Below are 15,985 nucleotides of genomic sequence, written 5' to 3'. Positions count from 1 at the left end.
TCCCTGAGACCTGGTTCACGTATTAAAATAGATAGGGACATTTGCACGACAGCCTAAGCACATTCCTCTGCATCAGACGTCCCTGGTTTAAATCCTGCTCTGTAACGTCTATGCTACCTTAAGAAAGTAGCTTAATCCTTTGCACCCATTTCTAAAAATAGACAATTACTACTCTCCTGATAGAGTCTGGTGGGGATTAAATCCGAGAACAAGGACAAGCATCGAATACAGTTCTCTGACATATAATAGGCATGTGGTAATCAACACCAGGAGCTACTCCAAGTCATAAGCGGCTTCCATGGTGCTGCAGAGGCTGCCTCCAGAAAGGTGAGTGTCATATCCTTTAGTAAATGTGTAACTGTGAACCTTGGCAAATGTAATTATGTGAGGCATGCAGGAGAGTTGGAGAGTAAGTCGAAGTTTAAACGGCCAAATTGCTTGAACTCTGGCATTGCCAGTGGTTCTGGGGGGGACACATCCATGCTGGGGGGCAGTTAGTTGGGAAACACATACCGAGGGTGCCCCCAAAGTCATCGCAAGGCGAGGGTGCTTCAGCTCTCATGCCTGGCAGTCTGTTGATAACAGTGATGTTTTATCAGTGTGGGCTCAGTTTTTCCTTTGGTTAAACTTCCCCTTTACCACATTGAGCAAAGCCATTGTCCTCAGAATGAAGAGTTATGTGGTGGGGAAACCACTTCTTCAGGGGAGTTGATTGTGGCCAACTTATTCCTGCACCCAAAGCAAAGCCAGAGGGTCCCTCTGAAGAAAGAAATAGTTCTCATGAATCATGAATCATATTTTCAGTGTGTTAAGGGCAGTTGGCTGAGGGAAGATGTCTGTTCTTTTCGCTACAGGATGCCAAAGCTCATAAGTCTTTCTGAGGCCATGGGGTCTGTCTGTCCTGTGGGGCCATTCAGAAGCAGGGAGATCAGCGGGGCCTCAGCCTTGTGGTTTGTGGCCTCTGTTTGGAGTGCCTACAGTTTGGATCCACTCAAAGATCAGACTAATAAACCTCAGGCAACCGAGGGCCCTGACCCATCAATTTCATTAACCATCTCAGAGCTTTGGGCAGTAAGAAGAAAGAAAAGTCCTCATTTTTTCTAATGCCTTCTCACGCTCTATGCATTTAGAGAAAAATCCTTGCTCATTTCGATAACATTCCTGAGACCTGTGGTCTAAAGGTTGTTCTGTATGAACACAGATACCTTCCACCTTATAGGGTTGACCCGGGGCAGAGATTGTGTTGGTTTTAAACTCTGAGTGCAAATGTGTGCTCAGGGCATCCAGCATATCACTGTTCCCCTAAAAGTGGGGCACCACATATCTTAGTGGTTGAGAGGACAATCTTACGATTCAAACAGACCGAGGTTCAGTTTCTGGCCCCATCACTTATAGAAGATATTTTGATAAGATAATTCATTTCTCTAACTCCAGATTTATTTACTTATAGCTAGGATCTGGCTAGCTCATAAAACTATAATGAACATTTCATGAAATAAATTCTTGAGAAAGAGCACAATTTTGGGCATATAATGAGACTCAAGAAATACCGGTTTATATGTTAACCTTGAGCCCCACACCTTGAGAACAAAGCTCAGTCTTACATGTGCTGATAAACTGAATTGTGTCTATAGGACAGAGTCCAAGCTCATAGGACACCCCAAGCCATGTCTGCCGATGGAGAAATATGGGTTTTTCCAGCCTATGTAAGACTCTAGGAGACTCAATGGCAACCATTTTATCCAACTGTAGAGTTTAATCTATTCAAGTATTCTGCCGTTCAGTCAGGAAGTTTTCTCCAACTTCCTGAGCCAAGTATCTCTCAGCTGGGACTCATAGCCCCTGAATTTCTCTCCTTCAGAGAACTTTCTTTGTCACAATCCCATCTTTACGTTTGTAATGTTTGTTTGACTATTAACCAGCCCGCTCTTCCCAGGCTCTGAGCTCCATGAGTGCAGGGACCTACAGTTATACATATTTATCCCCTAGCACAGAACCAGAAAATAACAACTCCATTGTTGGAGCAAATGTTGAGACACTGAAATTTCTGATCACCAATTACAATGCGTGGAGGAGTTTTTCCCCATCACATCACCAAGCCATGCTCAGGACACCAGGTGAGTGTCCTACAATTCAACACAATGTTGACACTATCGACCTGGAGATAGTGTCAGATCCCACGGGTTAAGGACTCAGTCCTACAAGCTATCCCTACCATCCCCCATCGCCCACTTCAGATACCAGAATCAAGCCCGGGTCATTATCTGTGCTTCTGACCAACTTGCTATAGATTGGAGGTTCCCACAACCCCCCACTTTGGGTTTGCTTAATTTGCTAGAGTGGCTGGCAGAAGTCAGAGAAACATTTTACCTATGAACTTACTGGTTTACGATAAAAGGTTACATAATTCAAGAACGGCCAGGTGGAGGAGATGCACAGGGCCAGGTATGTAGGAAGGGCGCAAGAGTTTCCACACCCTCTCTGAGCACTTCACTGTCTCCAAATCTTCATGTGCTCACCAAACCAGAAGCTCTCTGAACCCTGTCCTTTCAAGGTTTTGTGAAAGCTTCATTACATAGACATGATTGATTCAATCCTTGGCCATTAATGATTGAACTCAATCTCCACTCTCTTCCCTCCTCCCCAGAGGTCAGGGGGTGGGGCTGAAAGTTCCAACCCTCTATTCAGGTGGGTTTCCCTGGCAACCAGCTCCCATCTTTCATGCTTTCCAAAAAATACATCTTTAACATAAACCCTGTTGTTCTGGAAAGGAACTTGTGACTAATAAGACACCCATTTCACCTTTGTGACTCTGAAAGACTCAGAAACTAAGGACAAGAGACCAAATATTATAACAAAGATATGCCCATTGCTTTTATTGCTATGGAAATTCCAAGGGTCTTGGGAACTGTAAGCCAGGAAAGGTGGACAAAGACCAAATATACATTTCCTATGAATTACAATATTGCAGACACCATCAGCTCTGAACACTTCTACTGTGAACTATTTCTTACCAATTGACTCCTTACACCTGTAGATTAGTCTTCCTTGGAAAATGAGTCCACCTGTTTCCTTCCTGACATTGAAAAATCTGCTTTTTTTTTTTTCTTTTTTCTACTTCCCATCTTTCGTTTCTGCCCTGCCCTTTTCTGGAATGAACAACTAAGACTCTAGGAAAATCAGACAATGGTCTGTGTATGTTATTCTGAGTGCCCCATCCTTCCCCACCCTATTGCCTTTGCTCTTAATCCTTCCATTGCCTGAACTGCTTTCCCATACCCCACATCCACCTGCCTGATTAATATCAATCCATCAGGTTGAGCTCAAGTATCCCCTTTTCCCATGAAATTGTCCATGACTATCACCAAAGGGAAATCCTTGGATCCCTCATAGTACATTCTGCACCTCTTTCTTTTCCTTAACATTCTAGCTGTAGTAGAGTTACTTACACCTACAGTTAAGCAGAATATATTGACCATAGGCTTTGACGAACTCTCCTCCAACTAAAATACTAACAAAGGAAAAAAAAAACAAGTATAAACCCACAATGACAAAGGGAACAAGAATGGAAATATTAAGCAGATAATATTTCCACAGATATTATCCACAGATAATATTGTGGATAATAGATTTCCACAAGTTTTTTTTAGATAAAAATAGAACAAAAAAGGTACACAGAAGAGGAAGATCATCTCTCTGTTCTTGTAGGGGCACAAATCTGATTCACCATGGCTCCGCCCTCATGAGCTAGGTACCTCCCAAAGCCTCCCCCTCCAAATACCATCACATCAGGGATTCAACATATGGGTTTTGGGGGACACAAACATTGACCCACGATGCAAAACATTTTGGGGATTTAAAAGCAATGTGGATGTTGAGAAACTTAACAGAAGACCATAGGGGAAGGGGAGGGGAAAAAAAAAATTACAAACACAAAGGGAGGGAGGCAAACCACAAGAGACTCTTAAATACAGAGAACAAACTGAGGGCTGATGGGGGCTGGTGGGGGAGAGGGGAAAATGGGACATGGGCATTGAGGAGGGCACTTGTTGGGATGAGCTCTCGGTGTTGTATGTAAGCCAGTTTGACAATAAATTATGCTTAAAAAAAATAACATTAATAGACATTCAATACATTTTCTAGAGCCTGGCAATGATTGAAGAGAGTGGAAAAACTGGACTGGTGAAAAATCAGTACAATTATTAAGACCAGATTCAAAAAAATGTACAAGGGAATATTATCACAGTGCATCACTTGGGCTTATAATAAGCAATGTTCACTTAGTCATAACAATGTAAAAAATCATTTCTGATGTTGCTAAAATTTTAATACTACTCTATTAGAAGAGCAGCGTTTGGTAAACTTTTAAATATTTTAGGTTTTATGGGCTATATATCATCTGGTGTGGTTTGTGCAATGGCTTCTTCTAAGGCCCCATCCCATCTTCCCAGTGTGGACCAGCAATGTGGTTTCACACTCATCTGAGACTTCTGGCTTGTCTCAGCCCATCGTGGTACCTCTGACTCCTTCAAGAGTTGGGATCAGAATGGCATTGGGTCCCAGGATGGCATTGCACTAACAATAGTGACAGGACCAGGGTTATGCATCTAAGTTGGCCCCATGGAAGTTTTATGGTTTGAGAAGAGGCTTTCTCTCTCTCCTGTGGGTATGGACAAGACAGTGAATAGCCCCCTTTACTCTACTACTGGCCACAATTGTGAGCCAACAAAGGCTTCAGGTTGAAATAGAGGCTGTAGTTGGTATAACAGAGAACTGTGTCCTCAGTGACATATTTAAGCAGCTGAATAAACCAAACCTGGTTCCCACCCACCTCTTAGGTTTCCTCCTCCAGATTTCAAGTGTCCTGATGTCTCCCAGTAATCTCTGCATTTCCAGTGTCCAGCATTCCTGTTCTGTTGCCTTTGTTAAATAAATGCATGACTATACCTACAGGAACAAAATGGAGAAATGGTAACATTAATTCAGAAGCACAGAGAATGCAGATTAAGCCAGGGCACCACCCCTCCACCCCCAGCATAGGACACACTGGAGGGCTGGCTCTCTACTGAGCTCATTCCAGCTTCTGTCTCCAACCATCCCCAGCTCTGAGTTGGAAGACTTGACCTCTCTCCTTCAGTCCCCAGACCCAACTTGCCCCATGACAAAGAGCTGAATGAATTGGCTAAGCAGCCCCAAGTGAATATGAGAAGGCACTTGTCCCTTTTCCGCTCTATAAACTCATTTTTTTTTTTTTTACTGGAAATAGCTTAGGACCAAAAGAAGCCTTGAAATAAAGAATCTTTTAGTTTGATCAAGAGTTATCCTTAATAATAGGTATTTTGGTTCCATTCCTGCTGCTGTTTGCTTCATAGGAGCCTCTGACTCATTTCCTCTTCATGCCCAGGCTGAGCAAGAATAGGGATCTTACTTTCCTGTCCTGGACAAGGTTCCTCCCATCCTCAGTGGTCTGCCCCCTGAGTCTCTCTTCTACAGTCCACAGCTCAGCCAATGGATGAGATGGCCCCTGATAGAAATCGCCCCAAATAGGATTTCTATTCAGAAGAATGATTTTTTATTTGGCCCTTTCAATGCTGGGCAAGCTTTCTGGTAAAAGGACAGGATTGTTCTCAGTCAGTCAGTTATCCTGAGCTGCAGATAGAAACTGCATTATTCCATGGCATAGCTCCAGGTGAGAAGCTGGTGAAAGGAAAACTCTGGGAAGTCCAGGGCCCACATCTATGCTCACAGCCCAGAAGCTGAGAAAGCTCTGAGTGCCGGCCAGGATCAGCAGTATCCCTGGGGAAATGATTCCCTGTTCAGTGACTGCACAGATCTCCAAGGGGTATTTGTAATGAAGAAATGCAGTCTGATATGGGCTGGATGGACAGCTGGAATTCGGGTGCATAAAGAGGTGAAAGGGCACAATCTAATTTTATTCTGGAAATGTTCCTACTGATGATTCACTTTCCAAAGATTTCACCTTGGAAAAAATTTGTGGCCTATTCGTGTTTGTTTCCAAGATGAGCATTATAATAATATTGTTCTGCATGAACACTGGGTGTTATGGACTGAATTGTGTCTCCCTCTAAATTCATGCGTTGAATCCCTAGCACTCGTTGTGACTGTATTCAGAAACAAGGCTTTTAGGAGGCAATTAAGATTAAATGAGATCATAATGGTGGGGCCCTAAACCAACAGGATTGGTGTCCGTATCACAAAAGGAGATGCACAGGGTTGTGTGCATATCAAGGGAAGGCCATGTGAGGACACAGAAAGAAGGAGAGAGACTTCACCAGAAACCAACCCTGCTGACACCTTGATCTTGGACGTCCAGCCTCCAGAACTATGAGGAAATAAATTTCTGTGATTTAAGCCACCCAGCCTGCGGTATATTGTTCTGGAAGCTCTAGTTCACTGATATACATGGGAGGTCAACATTTACAGAGTTGATTCCTGAACATGATCATTTCAATCTGTTCCTTCCAATAGTCTTGAAAGAACGATATTCTTAGTGTTGGAATCCCAATTGTACCAGTGAGACAGCTGAACCTGAAAGATCAATGCAGAGACTCTGATAGTAAATGAAGACCTCTTCTAGAAGATGATAGTGAATGCAAAGTGCTCAGAGATCCTCCTGAGGATCCAAATAGCTTCGCCATTGGCTACCCCAGTACCTGGACTCCTCCCATGACAGCTACCCATTGGGATGAAGACACCGTAACTCTGCAAGGCCTCTAGGAAAGTTCAAGTGCCTTACCTAACTGAGCACAAGCACAAGTATACTCAGCTCCCTCTAACAGACAGGCCTGCTTTCATTTAGCGGCACTGTCTCGACAAGCTGAGCTAAAAGCAGATGCCATGATGGCTGCTACCGCAGGTGAAGGGAACCTAGGAGAAAGATGATAGAGGAAGAGTTTAGGGATGGTTCAGGTAGGAGGCCAAGGAAGAAGATGGAGAAGGCACCAAACTCACTCATGGGTCCCGATGAGAGAAGACGTACAGTTGACATCCTCAACACAATGGACAATAACAGATTTTCTGAAAGTATGTACGTAAGAGCAATTCTTGGAATGCATAGGGCTTCAACCATTATTTGATAAGAAGTGAATGGTTTCTACAGTGGGCCCTGAAAAGTCTGTGTCCTTTAAGACTAAACCTTTCAGTAATAGATTTGTGGTATTTTGCTGTTTTTGCTTTATTTTCTCTAAACAGCACATAAAAAAAAAAAAAAAAAAAAAAAGCACTTTTTCAGACCTGTTCTCATTTGAACCTCACAATAATCTTGTAGCATAGGTGTGATTAACTCTGTTTCTGGGCAAGGAAAGGGACATCCAAGACAGAAAACTAATTCCCTCAATTCCCCAGGGTCTGTTAGACGTCAGATTTTGAACCCAGGTCCCCGACTCCTTTCCTGTGCCAGTCTCCCTTCTTTCTTTATGTGGAAATCCTTTAATGGATGAAGGTAACTGCAGAAGACGAGTGTTCCCATACTTCTGTTCTTACCATATGACAACATGTAGTTCCTTCCTGGTGTCCCTTCAGCCTTGGAGTGAGGGGCACCGTGTGCTAGGGCCAGGAGCTGAGCTAATCTGCAGCCAGGATATGCAGCTATTTATGGCCAGCATCTGACCTGATTGGCCATAGTTCATACCCTGCGTACTCATTGCTAAGTGAATTACATGCCATGGTGGTCCAGGCAGGAGAAGGAAGGGTCCTGCCTTCCTAGGTCAGTGAGGAGAATGCGGCCTGACCAGGGTCCTTAGCATGGTGTTCTCAGGCTTTATGGTCTGGTCCCAGCTGCCTCATCTCTCTATCACCTTCCCACACTCTCCTTTTGCCACACGGAGCTGAACCCTCTATAAGAGATTTACCCCACAACTCCGGAGATTGGAAGTATGGAATGAGACTCATCGGCTAATGTCAGGGTGTATTCCTTCTGCCAAGTCTCTTCTGCCATGTAAAGATAACACATTCACAGGTTTTAGAGATTAGGACATGGTCATCTTTGGGGAAAACATTACTCAGCCCATCACGAAGGGTCAGAGGTTAATGCGATATGTAATCTAGAGCCTGGAAGAGACTGTATGTAAGAGATATCCTCTGGAAGTCATGGGTTTTGATGAAATAATGGAAGCCATGTGGGTAAGCAAGATAATCTAGAGGGAGAGTGTAGAGTAAGAAAGTTAAAGACATGCCAGCCGAGCATTATGGTCCCCTACATTGGTAAAGATCATGGAGGAAGAGAAGCCAGCAAGGAGGGCCGAGGAGTTGAGTTGGGTTTCTTCCTCTGACACTTCTCAGGGGCTGCTTTCTACTCAGGGCCCCGACTTCCCAGTGACTAGGCTCCTGACTGCTCACACTCAGAGCCCATGGCCAGTCTGCCTACAGAGAGCTCTGCCAGGGACCCCACCACAGTTCTGCCTTGCTGTCCATCGCTTGCCTTAACTTGTCTTTCTCTCAGGCCCAGCCACAGCACCGCAAACCTACCCATACCTCCTGTTCCAAACACTCAGGTTCTTCAGCCCCTGAGTGAATGCTGAGCCACCCCAGCCCAGATTTTCCAGACTTCCACATCTACTGGTTTTTGAATCTTAGTTCCCACATTGACAACGAAGTCTTTGGAAAAAAAGCCATGAACTGGGGCCATCGGGGACTACCCTGCCGGCCCTGGAAATACCAGAAGTTAAGGTAAGTGTCTCTTAGGGTTTTAGAGATGCAAGTTTATCAAAGGAAATCCTGCTTCTTGCTGTGGGGAGTCATGCAGGGAAACCTCTTGCCCAAGAAGTGACTCAGTCAGGAAATGTCAATAATTTCAAGAGTTGTAGATACATTCTCAGATGATAGGCTCACCCGGATCCATGAGGCAATATTTGAAGGCTAGGGAGAGTCCTAATCTTTAAGAGGAGGACCGCTCTGCAAACTGTTGTCGATGCACAAGGAGATTAGTACAGAAACTGACCGTAAGCTTCTAGAAAATTTTATAGTAAATGATACAGCTGTGATATCAAAGTACACGATCATTTCCCCAGGAATGCATTTTTATCATATTTTATAAAAATATTGGTTCATAGGGGCGCCTGGGTGGCGCAGTTGGTTGAGCGTCCGACTTCAGCCAGGTCACGATCTCGCGGTCCGTGAGTTCGAGCCCCGCGTCAGGCTCTGGGCTGATGGCTCAGAGCCTGGAGCCTGTTTCTGATTCTGTGTCTCCCTTTCTCTCTGCCCCTCCCCCGTTCATGCTCTGTCTCTCTCTGTCCTAAAAATAAATAAATGTTGAAAAAAAAAATATTGGTTCATAGCAGAAGTTTTAAAAATCGGGTCTTTATCACAGACAAGTTGAGAAGCACAGGTACAGAGAGCTACGAGACCCACCTCTCAGAGGTTGACCCCTGTCAGAAGGAGCACAAAGGTGATTTGTCCTCTGTGTCTGGGGTGGAGAGGGGTAGGAAGAGTTAGCAAGGATCCTTCTAGTTTTATAATCCAAACCTTAAGAGTTTACTTGGCTGGAGGCCAGCTTTGGATTCATGGCAAACTGATTCTTGGCAAGTGGCAGCCCTCATTACGTCCTTTTTATTTCAGCAGGGAGAAAAAAAGCAAAAGCACCCTTCTATAGGGTGTTTGGGAAGGAGGCACCAGCCATTGTTACTACTATTTACTGAGTGGTGGAGCCAGCATTGGAATCCCACCTGCCTCTGGGCCTTTGCACATGTTGTTCCTCCTGCCTGGCCTTCCTCAGCTACCTACCATCACAGTGATAACTGTTTCACTTCCTTCAAGTGACGCTCATGTATTTATCCCTCCAGGTGCCTGTCCTGCTTCTCCCCTCCACTCATTCAAGTTCTTTATTGCTCCCTACACTTCTCTTTCATGGCAATACTAACAGAACTAACTGTGCAATCAATTGTTTAATTTCTACCTTTTCAAAAATTGTGAGTTTCCCGGGGGCAAAGACGAAATCTCTCCTCCTCATTCTGCCATCCTCATTGCCTAGTACGGTTTGGCACACAGTAGGTGTTTCACACGTATATAGAGCAAAGGAATGAGTGAATAAATAAACAAATGAATGAATGGATGGATAGATAACAGCTTCTTCCTTGTCGTTGGAAAGATGGTCTATTCTCCCACATTTCTGTTTTCTGTCTCTGTCAGCCATTAATCCTGACTTTGTCAACACTGCAAGAAAATAGTCAACAGGCTAAAGATGCTAATTCCCCCCTAGCAGAGCTTTCTACTGTGCTGACATGGAAAACCTCAGATGGGTCCCCCACCCCTGCGTTTTTCCCCCCGGAGCAGTTCCTGGAGGGTAAGCAGGCATCATAATCATTTGCTATCATAAAGTAAATTTGCAAACCTTTGTAATGTACCATTCCAATTTCCTTTGAAAAACATAGACCCAGATAGTCTTTAAATCCTGAACAATGTTTTGTTTCATTTTGCAGATATTTAAGAAATGTGCAGCAGGAATTGTTAATAATAGAAGGAAGAGAGTGGCCTCTTGTGTAAACCCTAGAGTGCTTTGCTTGTGCGTGCATGCATTTACCACCATTAATGATAATAGGAGTGAGGTGCATAATGGTTGTTCCTGTAAATCTATCCAGAGAATAATATACCCCTTAATTTAAAATAGCTGATAAAGTGTGAATAAAGGCCTCCCGTCTTTACCACTTCTCATTTCTATTAAGAAAGGAATCACATAACATTTTAGGGCTCTAAACTAATTAACTGTGCATATGGATTTGGAGGGCACATGCATAATAGGTTATTCCTGAATCTGCATTCAGAAGAGGCTGGAGCCCAGGGGCCAGGAACGCCGAACGCAACTGAACTTCAGGGTGCTGGCTCTGAATGGAGGGCGCTGTCTGCTCTCCTCTTGGCAAAGGAGGGCAATTGCTAAGTCAGCAGTAGAGAGGGAAGGACGCAGGACTAAGGCAAACAAGATAACTAGAGAAAAGAGATGAAATCCTTTGAAAGATGTGAAGTGTCGTTGCCTTAAAAAAAAACCTGACCGCATGCTGATCAGCCCTGACCCACGATCCTAGGCGTGATTCTGTTACGTACACCATGCTTCTCAGAGACCGTGGTATGAAAACCTGACTACGTTTTGGAAGCAGAAATGAGCAAAAAGGGAGAACAAAGAGATTTTCATTCAATCTAAACATATAAAGCATATACATGCTTTCTACTTGCTGTATCATTTTTTATGTATTATTCACTTACTTCCTGATGCTTACCAGAACCTTCTGGCTACAGTCGACCTTAGCTGATGTTCAGTCTTTAGCTGTGACATACAAAATTAACAAACGACATAAATATATGCTTTACCATTCTGATATAAATGGTGTAATTAGAGATTTTTCCTTACATTCCTCCTTAGAGAGATATTCACAATCAGCAAAAAGATAATTAAAACAATAATCTGATACATTTCCACCGTACAGCAAAAGAAACCATTTCCGGAAAAGCCACTAATTCAAAACTAAAGAAATTATTTCATATGAACACTTAGTAAGCACTCAAGGAAGATGTGTTCAATTAAATAGAATTGAGTTGACAATTCAAAGAAATCACTCATATTCAATTCGAAGTAGAGCTTTTCAAATGTTGGGAGTTGGAAGCTACTCTTGTATTCACAGTCTCCATGTAGTTGGGGGGGCAAATGTATTTGTCTCCTGTTATTTCTTCCCTCTGTAATTAGATGAAGGTTATATAAACTTATTAAGACAGTCTCTTTTGACTTTTTAAATTATATGAGCACTATACGGCAGATAAGCCTTTTTCAAGAGCAGAAATTTTGTTTCTTTTGTTTGTTTGTTTGTTTGTTTGTTTGTTTAAAAAAACAAAAAGCACAACACAACACAACACACAGAAACGTTGCATTTCCAGCAGAGTCATGAGTACCAGAGCCGGCTTCAAGGAGGGCAGACGCTCCCGCCACTCCGCGGTAGAATTGTATGATTTTGGCCATTCAGTAGCTGCGCATCTGTGACTTTTCCTTCTCCCCACCCCCACCTCAAATCCCTAACCCATTTAATTTTTTCTGTTGACATTCCAGATGTTCCCTGGATACTTCTTGATTTTAGGGCAAATGTAGTAAATCTGGAGTATTTATTTCCAGCTTGAAGGTGACTCACTTACTATCCCTGCTGAATATCTGGGTGCCTTTGCTACTCAATAGTTTAGATTAGGCAACATGTGACCCTAAGGCATGTCTGTAAAAATGCCCACGGAGCAAGAAGGAGACTCATAATACTGCTTTTTCAAAGTGCAATAAAACGCCCAAATCTACCAAGAGCTAGTGGGCCCTTGCACATGACAATTAAACATTAACAGGCCCCAGGGCCCTGGGAGCAGGGCCCTGCAACCCTTTGAAGCCCTGTTTGCCAATTAAACACCAGCTGACATTAGCGTCAAGGTGGCCGGGATCCAAAGCAGAGATAGGAACGTCAACCACTTCAGGGGCATTCATTAGCTCCCCAGACATTCCTGGCGTGGCCTGTTTCTTTACTATTGCCAAATCCACACCCTGCTCGGGAACTCTGGGGCTCTGAGAAAGTTTACTCAGATAAGCTTATTATGGAAATAGCACTTTGTCACCGTTTACTACTTGCTCCTTGTTCAATTATCTTTTATCTGTTCAGAGTATTTGCCAGCTCTCTCTCCAAGTTCCCCAGGATGAAGCCATTGGATTGAAAGCCCTCACTGGGGCTTCTGTGGGGGAAGGTGAGGGTACCACTCTGTGTCTGCCTTTCAGGTCCCAGAACGCCAGGCTCTCTCCAGAACTTTGGAAACGGCTAAGAGAGCTCAGATGACCCTGAAACAACACACGTTGGATCTGCCTGGGTCCACTTATGAGTCAATTTTTTTTTTTTTTTTTATGAATACAGTCTGGTACTGTAAATGTATTTTCTCTTATGTTTTTCTGAATACCATTTTCTTTTCTCTAGCTTACTTTATTGTAAGAATGCAGCCTCTAACACACATAACACACAAAATACTTGTTGATCAACTGTTCATGTTATCCGTCAGGCTTCCTGTCAATACAGGCTATTAGTAGTTAAGCTTTTGGGGAACCAAAAGTTATACGTGAATTTCTGACTGTGTGAGAGGTCAGCGCCCCTCCCCACCTCCCCTGGGGTTCAAAGGTCAGCTGCACTAGAAAAAGATCTTGGAACTGTTGAATCACTATAGTGTATACCTGAAACCAATATAATACCGTATGTTAACTAACTGGAATTAAACTAAAAACTCAAATAAAAAGAAAAAAGAGAAGAGAAGAGAAGAGAAGAGAAGAGAAGAGAAGAGAAGAGAAGAGAAGAAATCTTATAAATCTTGTATTTTCTGATCATGGAAAGTGTCTCTACTGAGACAGAAACCTAAGTGCTCGATGGCCACACGGCCAGCGGAAATAGGGATGAAGTGTTATTCTGATTATAATAGCAAGTATTTATGGGGTGTTACCAGGGCTGCAGGGAATTTCACCCACTCCCCACCATCCCACATAGGAGAGATGCTTTCCCTCCTCACTCATCCATAGCTATGGAATCAACATAATTGAAATTTTTTACTGATAAGCCTTAGTCAAATTCCAACCCCTCCTCCCAAAACCATATTTCCTACTGAACCATCTGAGTTTACTATGGGTGAGAATTGTCACTTTTGTATTCTAATGCCTTCAGACTTAATAATTTCTCTACAGTGAACTCATCTCAGATGTCAGGATACAGGCTGCACTTTCACTGCTATGGTGGTTTTAAAATATAGCCACAGATTCTTTGCTATTCCTCCCATCACGAGCCAGAGATTAAATCCCCTTGCCTTGAGTGTGGGCCATGCTTATTGACTGCCTAACAAACAGAATGTGGCTGAAATGATGGAGCGTGACTTCCAAGTGTACGTCATAAAAGTCATTGCAGCTACTTTTCTTGGTCTTTCGCCTGTATCGCTTGCTCAGGTGGAAGCCAGCTGCCATGTCATGAGGAGACTCAAGAAGCTCTATGGAGAGGTTCACGTGGTGAGAAACTGAGGCTGCCTGTCAATGGCCAGGAAAGAACCAAGGCCTTCTGTCAAAAGCCATGTGACTAAGCATAGACACAGATCCTACAGCTTTGGTTAAGCCTTGGGCCAGACCTATCCTAGTCAACAGCTGGACTATGACCTCATCTGAACCAGACCCCTCATCTGATCTGCTCCCGGATTCCTGACCTACAGATACTGTGAGATAACAAATACTGTTTAAGTCATTATTGAGGAAAATTAGCCACATCACAACAGATAACTAATACACCTGCCTCAGCTCATTGCTGAGAAGTCGCTGAAAGATCACAGGGCAGAGTCAGGGGACCTGAATTCTACTGTCTGCTTCATGATTTACAAATTGTGTGACCATGGAAAATCTACCTGTCTGCTATGAGCTTCGGATTCCTTTGAGAAAACTTTCCCTCCTTTTCTCTCGCAGTTGGTAAGAGCGTCAGATGAAGTATTTGTGGGAAATCAGAAGTTTTCTGGTATCATAACTACCTTTTTGTCATTCAGGTTTTCGGCTTCTCAAAACAGTCCGTCCCATCCATTCTCTCAACACAGTCTCAAACCACACACCACATGAACACAAGGCAGCGACAGCGTCCCCTTTCCTTCATCGGATGCCATGTCTTGTCCACGCCTGGGAGCACCGAAGTAGTGCCATGTTCAAAACAAAACTTAACTAGGAAGGTACCACATTGACTCCAACTGGGAAGACTGCTGTCACCAGACTGCCAGAGAACGAGATGACCACACATTTCCCGTGAAGAGGAAGAAGATGCAGAAAAGTCACCTGGCCTCATGCAAGTTGGCAGTGATCGTTGGAAGGAAGGCAAAAGCTGACTGGTCTCTTAACTCTGACAGTTTCCTTAGCCTATTTGATATGGGCTGTCTTCAGTTTGTTAACTCGCCATTATCCAAAATACCCATCCCAGCTTCAAGCAGAATGTCAATTAACTAGAGGTACATTAGCACCCGATATATGCACTCAAGAGGCACATGAAGCATTCACGTCAAAGCTCTGAGGAACGCTCCAGGCTGAGGATACTATCAACCCAGGTTCCACCCTTTTCTGTGGATGTAGCTCTCCATCATGCCTTCAAACTCCAGCCAGATTAATCATTCCCCCTCAAATGAGGCAACCTCACTTTTGTTCCTTGTTAGAATGTCTTCTCCCTACACTAATTATGTAAAACAAATTATGTGTATGATATACTCAGTTAGTTGCCTACAGCACAGTGTCGTTCTGGTCCTTCTTTCTAAAGGAACCCACATTATTTTCAAAGAGTGGCCCCCTCCTAAGCCCACCTTAACCCCACTCCAAGAATAAATCCTAATTGGTACAAGCCATTCAGGGTAATTTCCCTCCTATTGCCAAGGGTGGGTGTAGTATTGGGCATGTGATGTAATTATGGTCAATGAGTTATAAGGAAACCTCTGCTGGGTGGAATTCTGGGAATTTTCTCCTTGCTCCTAAAAAGGAGGCAGAAAAAGAGAAAGTCCTGTTTTTCTTGGGGGTTTTGTCCCGCCTGGATTTGGCTCCTAGGACCACTGTGTCATCATGCTGCCATCCAAAGCTCAGAGGAAGACACAGCTGAGAGAAACCGCAGAGAGGCAGAGCTGGAGCCGGGGCACCAAGGCACAATGAGCCCGCTCTTTTGAGGCATCTTTATTAGGATAGTTGCTTTGCTGTCAAAGGCAGTTAGAGTCAGGATGTCTTGCTCCAGATAAAGCAGGCTTCAGGGCCAGGGCAAACCCCACCTCTTCCAAGATGCCTTTATTGATGTGTCCTCTCTTCATAGCTTTTCTCATCTTAAGAGTTTCAGTGCCACTGCCTGGGCAGGCAGCTCCATTGGTCATCATTGGACTCAGAGTTCCACGCCACCAACCACTTATTCAGCATTATACCCCCACTCACCATTACCATCGGCCACACTGAGAGTCTTAGAGTGTGGAGGTTATTGTCTGT

At 43.8% G+C, this 15,985-nt stretch overlaps 2 long non-coding RNA genes across 2 annotated transcripts; both read left to right on the top strand.

Moving 5' to 3' along the window:
- Positions 1-210: 210 nt before the first annotated feature.
- LOC147582255 (uncharacterized) lies at positions 211-9,065 on the top strand. Its single transcript, XR_015248687.1, has 3 exons — positions 211-327; positions 1,990-2,117; positions 8,462-9,065. It is a non-coding gene; the product is annotated as an uncharacterized LOC147582255 (long non-coding RNA).
- A 4,889-nt stretch (positions 9,066-13,954) lies between these two features.
- LOC147582254 (uncharacterized) lies at positions 13,955-15,249 on the top strand. Its single transcript, XR_015248888.1, has 2 exons — positions 13,955-14,455; positions 14,530-15,249. It is a non-coding gene; the product is annotated as an uncharacterized LOC147582254 (long non-coding RNA).
- Positions 15,250-15,985: the final 736 nt, after the last annotated feature.

The sequence above is a fragment of the Puma concolor genome, chromosome A3, assembly GCF_028749965.1.
Source record: "Puma concolor isolate L17-30 chromosome A3, mPumCon1.1.hap2, whole genome shotgun sequence".
Classification (NCBI taxonomy): domain Eukaryota; kingdom Metazoa; phylum Chordata; class Mammalia; order Carnivora; family Felidae; genus Puma; species Puma concolor.
Note: the sequence above shows the minus strand (reverse complement) of the source record. Positions and strands in the feature narration are given on the sequence as shown.